Consider the following 7692-nt stretch of genomic DNA (forward strand, 5'->3'; position numbering starts at 1 on the left):
AGGAGTGCCTCTGCCTCTGCTCCTGGCGTCGGCCCCGCCCCCCGCGTCGGCCCCGCCCCTTCCCGTGCGCTCTGGTGGGAGGTACTGATCTGCTCTGATGCTGGGGATGGGGCCCTGACTTGTCACCTGCCCTGCTGTGAGGACCCCCAGGGGCCCAGGCCCCATAGAGACCCCCAGGCAGCTCCTGCTACGAGGCTGACTGCTCCCGGGACCCTGACTCCACTCCGGGAGGCGTTCCTCTCACTGTGGCCGTTTGAGCGGTGCTTTTCGGAAGAATTGTACAGGATTTCCGGGATTTCGTGAGTTCTGCACACGGCGGCTTTGCCGGTCTCCGTCCTCCGTGTTCCCAGGCCAGGGGTGGTCACATCCTGTCTGTAGCAGCAGCATTTCAGCCGTGAGAGCAACTGTGCAGAGGGGGCTGCCAGCCAGCGCTCCCTCCCCGGCCTGTCCAGGGCTGGGCCGACAGGAGCCACAGGACGGGCAGACGCCTGACATCATCCTCCCTGCAGCTTCGCGAGGCACGCAGTGTCCTGGCTGCACCCCAGTGCCCGACAGAAATAGAATGCCAAGCGCGTCCGCTGGCAGCTGGTCAGCTTGGAGCAGAGGAGCAGCGAGAAGGGTTCCAGCGGCCTGGTCAGCCCCGGGCCTTCCTCCAGCCACAGCCACTGTTGGAGACAGACTCCTGCCCTCTCCCCAGACGCTGCCAGGATGCCTGTCACTAACAAGGACCCACAGCAACCACGGAGCCTGCACGTGTGGCTTCACCAGTCCCCGAAGAGCCCCCCGTGGTGCCCCCTGCACACCTCCCACACCTGGGTCACTGCCCGGTTACCGGGACCCCATGGTTTGTCACTGCACCTCCAGTCTCCGGACCAGTGCCTGGCAAATAAATATTCAAAAACTATTTTGAATAAATAAGTGCAAGAATGATATTTTTAATTGGAATTTATGAGATTTGGAGATATTCCCTGAGAGGTAAATATCACAGGAAGACACAGCCCCCTGCAGCCACTCCCTGGTGATGGCGCCTCCGCGGGCAGGCTGTCCAGAGCCCAGACGGCGCTGGGGGCAGTCGCCTCCCGTAAGATGCACGGGCCCCGACGGCAGGCATGTCTTCCCTGCTTGGTCAGAGCTGTGGAGATCTGATGGCTCCGTCTCTCAGCTCCTTCTTATCTTGTGAGAGGTCAGCAGGACACTCTCCAGCTTTAACCACAGAAACACGGAGGCTCTGACAACTGCCCCGGGCCCAGGGCTGCCCCGGAGCCAGGCTCCCGCCCACCCTGTCTTCCCATGGCTCGTGCCCTGTTCTTGAAGCTCTAGATTCTAGAAGCTGACGCTCCACCCAGACTGCAGGCCGGGCCTGACAGCTGGGCCCCGGTGCCCGAGCCTCCCCTGAGCCAGCTGGCTGCAGGACTCTGAATAAGGCATCGGCTTCCTAACGTGAGATGTCTCTACTTGTGCAGAGAGAGGCGTGACAAAGCCAGGTGGCTGAAGGACCACAGGTAAGCCACGCCCAACGGAGATGTGGTCAGCAAACGCCCTTCGAAAGGGGCGGCGTGGCGCAGCTCGGGCAGATGGCTGCCAGCTGGGCACCGTCCCGTCTGTACCGCTGGGCAGTCCGGGTGTGTACGTGAGCCCCTCGTTTGTGAAATATCTGCACTCGGCAAACAAACGTCTTATGTGCCAGGTGCCAAGAGAGCACGTTCTAGAGCTGGAGGTGCCCCTTGGGCCACCAGTCTGCCCGCCCCCCCCCTCTGTGGGCCTGCTCCTCGCCAAGTTCTTGGCCGCCTCTGGCGACCTAGTGTTCCGTCCACTGCCCACTGAGCCCTTCCCCTTGCCTGCAGGCCGCTCCTAAAACCCAGTGCTTCTGTCCTCATTCCGAATCAAGATTCCCTTCTTTGAGGGGCACAGGTATTTATTGCATCCTGGGTGGCTGGAGTCAAATATGACACAACCCACATAAATAAACACTTCACCAAACCGATCCAGCGCTTACTAGACACACTGCAGTCAAGTGCCCCACGCCTGCCTGTGCCCTCCCTTCCCCATGGGCCAGAAATTCCCTTGTCTACACCCAGCAGGCCACCTGGTCCCGTGTGGTCATGTGGTCATGGAGCTGAGGAGGTGGAGTTGGCTAGCTGGTTGGCATTGATCCAATTACTTAATGGATATGAGCCTTAGTTTTCTCTCCTTTAAAATAAAGAAAATACCAACTCATCAGTCTGTCGTGTACGTCACCCCCACAATGTGTCACGCATACAGGTGCTGAGTAAATGCTGGCTCCTTCCTCCATCACGACAGATCGAACTTCCGCGGTGTTTATCCCACGGTATTGGCCAATCGGATGTCTCGTGGTGCAGACCACGGGCAGGCATTCGAGTTGTTTCCCCACCGAGTGAGGGACACAGCCGTATGGACGCCCCAGTTTTTGTTTCCTGGTTCTTGTTGAAGTGGCTTCAGACAGGAGGCAGAAGCTGAGAGTCTGGAGTTTACAAAATCTTACTCAGAACCCAAGCAAACGCAGAGGCGGCAAAGGCACAAACATCAGACCGACTTAGCGAAAAGCACATGCCCTTTCCGCGGCATGATTCATTCGATGTGGCAAAGGTCAATAATAACTATTGTTTTATGTTAATAATATCAGCCAGTGGAATATCAACTCCATTTGGAAATATGAAGAATCGCATCTCCCTCTTTGCAGGCGCTTTGTCACAATTGCAATAGCGATCTACTTAGATGGAGCTTTTGATTCCAAATCTCACGTAAGATATCTTTTCATGAACAAACTTCCAGATGCGATGTGGCGGCAGGATTAGTGGCCGTAGGGTTAGTGGCCGTCAGACACTGACGCCAGAGCGGAGGGTGTGTTTGACTCAGTGGTCCCCGGGCATGTCCCCTGCTGCCACTCTCGCCATTATCTCCCCGTCGCCAGTCCTCAAGCTGTGAAAGACAGCCCTGGAGCAGCACTTATTAATAATTCATTGGCTCTTTTTCTCCAAAGACGTGTACACTCGCCGATCAGAGCTCCTGATCAGCTAGGATATCCAGTGTGGACACAGTGAACGGGTCCCATCCCACCCACAGCAAAGCGACGGGGAGCCGTGTCCTGCACGGCCTTATCTCGGGAGCTGCCTAAGTCCCACCAGCTCCCATAGGACACTGAGCCCAGCGTGCAGACCGTTTCTATGGTCACCTCCCCCAGTTGCCGGGATGCCCACGGGGGGGAACAATCCTTTTGTTGTTCAAAATGGAATTCTGTCTTATCAATGAATTTCCAGTTTGATTTGCTGCCGGCCTGCTTGGTAGTCATCCGGGTGAATTAAAAACTGCTCAGTAGAGCCTGTCAGAGTTGCCTGTGAGTTACAAGGACACAAACACAGTGACCTGGGTCACGCACCCCTGAAGTGCTGCTCGGGATGGCTCGGGCAGAATCGGAGGGCTCCCGGGGCTGCCGAGGTACGGTTCCAGGCCGGCGGTTTACTCCCCTCCCCCCGTGCCTCCTTTAAAACACTTCCAGTCGGGCTCACCATCACCCTCCCCGAGCGATTCACCCTCCCGGAGCGCCCTCCTCTTATCCACTCGGCTCGCGCCTATGAGGTCAACGAGGGCTAGGGACTCTGCCCACCCTCCCAGATCCAGATGCTGCAGTTCTACCACCTCCACCTCCAAGCGGGACTGGATGTAGGCACCTTTAAGGCAGCGGTTCTCAACCTGTGGGTCGTGACCCCTTTGGGGGTCGAACGACCCTTTCTCAGGGGTCGCCTAAGACCATCGGAAAACACATCTATAATTACATATTGTTTTTGTGATTAATCACTATGCTTTAATTATGTTCAATTTGTAACAATGAAAATACATCCTGCATATCAGATATTTACATGACGATTCCTAACAGTAGCAACATTACAGTTAGGAAGTAGCAACGAGAATAATGTTATGGCTGGGGGGCACCACAGCATGAGGAACTGTATTGAAGGGTCGCGGCGTGAGGAAGGTTGAGAACCGCTGCTTTAAGGTAAGGAAGTTAAAACGAGGTCATAGGAATTGGCCCCAACCCAGCATGGCCAGTGTCCTTATAAGCAAAGGAGACGAGGAGACGGCCCGCGCAGAGGAATGCCCCGCTGAGGACACGGGGAGGAAACACCGCCTGCTTGCCAAGGAGAGGCCTCGGGAGGAGCCCGCTGCCCACAGCTGAGCTCGGCCTCCCAGCCTGCAGGGCTTGCACCAGGCCTTGCCCGAGCTCCAGCCACTGGCCACGGTACTTGGTCAGGGCAGCCCTCGCCCAGGAACTCGCCCAAGAGGCAGACGGTGCGTGGACATACCACTCACTCCTAAATAACATGACCCAACAGGCAGGCCTCCCTGTCAGAGCGGGGTGCCTGCAGGTGCGGGTGAGCACGGGACCCGGTCTAATGGGAGAGGCAGCAGGGAAATCCTCCGCGCGGCTGGGTTCTGAGTTGGACAAACAAGCGAAGCCGCGCACGTCCTGGACGAATGAGGAGACCCCCTCGGTGCGGTCCGTACCTAGTGGGGTTTGGTTGGTACAGGAGCGAGGTCAGCCAGGCTGTGAGGGAGGGGGTCCCCATGGGGTGAGGGACATGGAGAGGTGGGGAAGGCGGGTCTGAAGTACAGGGAACCCTGGGCAGAGGGCAGCCAGCGGACATGCGCCCCAGAAGGAGAAGCACCGAAGGCAGGGCCATGGCACTTCCCAGGCACAGGTTCTAGGGCTCCTCCCCGACCCCCCCCCCCCCCCACAGTCTCCTCCAGGGGAAGCAGAGAACAGGCGGCCCTGTGCCTGAGTGCCTCCCGGGAAACAGGCCCAGGGCAGCAGCCCTTTCCCCTCCTTCCCTCTACTCAAAGGAACCGGTGCTCACAGCCTGGCCAGATTGTACCCTCACCGGCGGTTCAGGCAGGACATGCGCTCCTCTCCATTTCCCATACACGCTGGGCCGTGCACCCCGCAGGCTACGAGTTCTTGCTCTGAGCCCAGGATCCCCAGAGCAGGCGTGCGAGCAGTGGTTGTGTCCTGGCACTTGGCACCATGACAAGTCTCCATTGTCACAAACCAGGGACCCCGTGGGCTCCAGGCTCACCCTTGACTCTTCCACAGCCATCCTTCTGACACCCCTCTCCCTGCGTGAAGGGAAACCAAAATACAGCCACCAGCTGACGGACACAAAGCCCTCTGAGCTAGGGAAACGCGTGGAGATGTTCCGTTGCTAACAGGAAGGAGCAGGCAGGGTCTATCCCGCAACGCAGTCAGCACGCATTGTGCGTCTGCAGGGCAGGCACAGAGCTAAGGACGCGAGCAGCTTCCCAACATTCCTGCTGGGACAGCTCACGGCCGACAGCGATTGGACAGAAGTTAGAATAAAGAGTCAGTCCTGGTCGGTGTGGCTCAGTGGTTGAGCACTGACCTATGAACTAGGAAGTCATGGTTTGATTCCCCATCAGGGCACATGCCTGGGTTGCCAGCTTGATCCCCATTGGGGGGCGTGCAGGAGGCAGCCGATCCATGATTCTCATCATTGATGTTTCTCTCTACCTCTCTCCTCTCTCTCTCTCCCTCTCTCTCTGCTCCTTCCTCTCTCTCCTCTCTCACTCCTCCTTCCTCTCTGAGATAAAAAAGAAGAATGAAGAGTCAGTTGAAGAGGAGAGATGCAGTTCATGCTCTAAAAATAGGGTTATTGGCCCTTTCATTTTCCCCAAGACGGTCCTCTTTCCAGAGTCCCCTTTGCTGCCCCATCTCCCACCTGCGGAGTGTGACACACATTCCACTCAGTGGCCCACTTTGAACGCAGGAGTCAAATAGGAGCCCCTCCCCGACCCAGAGGCAGGCTGGCGGCATCCACCACTTGCCAGGGAATTACCACACAGGAGTTTGAAGTCTCCTCTACCTGGGATTTCAGGGGGACAGACATCTGCTCCGTGATGCGTTGGGCATTTTAGATCAAACTGCTAATAACCCCTCCGCCTACCTCCTGGGACACGTTTAAGAAGTGAGCATGGAACTCCATACAGTGCAACAATCCACGTTAATAATTCATAACTAACCACACGTCTTTGCTCTTATGACACTTAGATTTTCTTATGAACGGAAACCTCAAGAGAATTGTTTTGTTGGGTCCCTCCCTGCCTACAGCCCTGTCCCAGGCCAACAGGGAAGTCCCTCCTCTGGGCCTCGCCAGCGCCCATGGCCACCTCTGCCTCTGCCCTCAATGCCGCACCCAACCACCCGGGTGTCCGCCCGGCTCCCCAGAACTCGGGGAGCCCTGTGAGGGCAGGGCCCTGCTGACTCAGGGCTGTGGCCCGGCCGGGTCCGTGGGAGTTTCTCACCAAAGTTTTCTTTGTTTCTCCAAGGGCTGAAACCAAGGGCTGTGAGGACAGACAGGTTTGGCATCGACTCCCAGGAGGCGTCGGGGTAGCCTGGCCCCCTTATGTCACAGGTAAGAATAAAGGCACCACGAGGGGCCTGGGCTGGGTCCCTGTCGTGCGCTGGTTGCTGCAAAGCCAGAATGGAACCTCGTGGTTCCCGACTCCGAACCCCAGAGTTCTTTCTACACAAACTACTTTACAGACCTATACCCCCAGCTTCCTGTTTGCACAGCATCAGCATCGGGGGTTCAATCCTAAAACTCCCCACAAGCAGGCCCACCCTGGGCACACCCCACATCTGCATTTCTCGGTGGCTGTGGCCTGGGGGACCAGCAGGATCCTCCCCACCTGCCCTTCCCGCTCAGCTTTGGGAGCTCTAGGTCCCAGGATGCCTTCTGCCGCCAGGAAATCTCTGTCCTTCCCAGTCCGTGGGCCGAGGCCAGGCAGGCCTGGCTGGCGCCTGCGCTGGGGGGTTGGGATGGGTGAACTGCCTGCAGGTGTCTCCCAGGCCCCCTGGCTGGGAGGCAGGGCTTTCACTCGGGGCCAGGAGGTCACTCGGGGCCAGCGCATGCGTGTTGGGCAGCATCTCCATCTCCTCCCTGGACTTTGGGTCCCAGGGAACCGGGTAGCCGCATGCGCAGCGGAGTAGAACCGCTGAGCGGGACACAGGAGTTTACTTCTGAAGAGCGGTGCTGCCTTCACGTTACTTAACAATCCTGTGGCTCCGTGTCCTCTTCTCCACGCCTGGGGACAGTAGCCGTAACCTGCTTGGTAGCATGGCATGAGGCTGAGCTACGTGACCGTGAGTTTGAAAACCAGCCCGGAGCCTGGCTCACAGGCACTCGGAGGGGCTGCTGCTCACACTGGCACGTTCTCACCTAAAAGAGAAGGTTTTACCCCTGCACTGGCATCTGGGTTTTTGCTGACCACTGTGTCCGGGTGGCCAAGGAGCAGGCGTTTTCTTTCCATTTTTAGAATATTTTCAGGACGGCCCAACACATACCAGGGGAATGGCTGATTTAGATGAATCCTCGCCCTTAACTGGCTATTAGCATAAGAATACACCCTGAATGGCCCGCACTGTCATGCAAATCGCCGTGTGTGAAAGCTGGTGGAGCAGGTCAAGGGCCAGGAGTTTACAGGAGTAGCCAGAGCTAAGTTCACCTTAGAGGTGCCGCCAGTGGAGGCCGGGCCGCGCCCTCCGAGCCTGGCCTCCCTCCCAGGAAGCCCGGTCCCGGGAAGGCAAAGGGGCGAAGTGCCAGCCGCTATGGGAGAGGTGGCGTTAGGGGCACGCGGCGATGCCCAGCTCTGGGGAGC

At 57.9% G+C, this 7692-nt stretch overlaps 1 long non-coding RNA gene across 1 annotated transcript in view; it reads left to right on the forward strand.

Annotated features, from left to right (window-relative positions):
* Positions 1–7686, forward strand: part of LOC106724183 — a 17792-nt gene extending 10106 nt beyond the window's left edge. Inside the window, exon 3 of the long non-coding RNA XR_001359934.1 lies at positions 7599–7686. This is a non-coding gene — a long non-coding RNA (uncharacterized LOC106724183). The remainder of the gene's footprint in view (positions 1–7598) is intronic.
* The last annotated feature ends 6 nt before the right edge of the window (positions 7687–7692 follow it).

Source organism: Myotis brandtii, unplaced genomic scaffold, assembly GCF_000412655.1.
Source record: "Myotis brandtii unplaced genomic scaffold, ASM41265v1 scaffold743, whole genome shotgun sequence".
Lineage (NCBI taxonomy): Eukaryota > Metazoa > Chordata > Mammalia > Chiroptera > Vespertilionidae > Myotis > Myotis brandtii.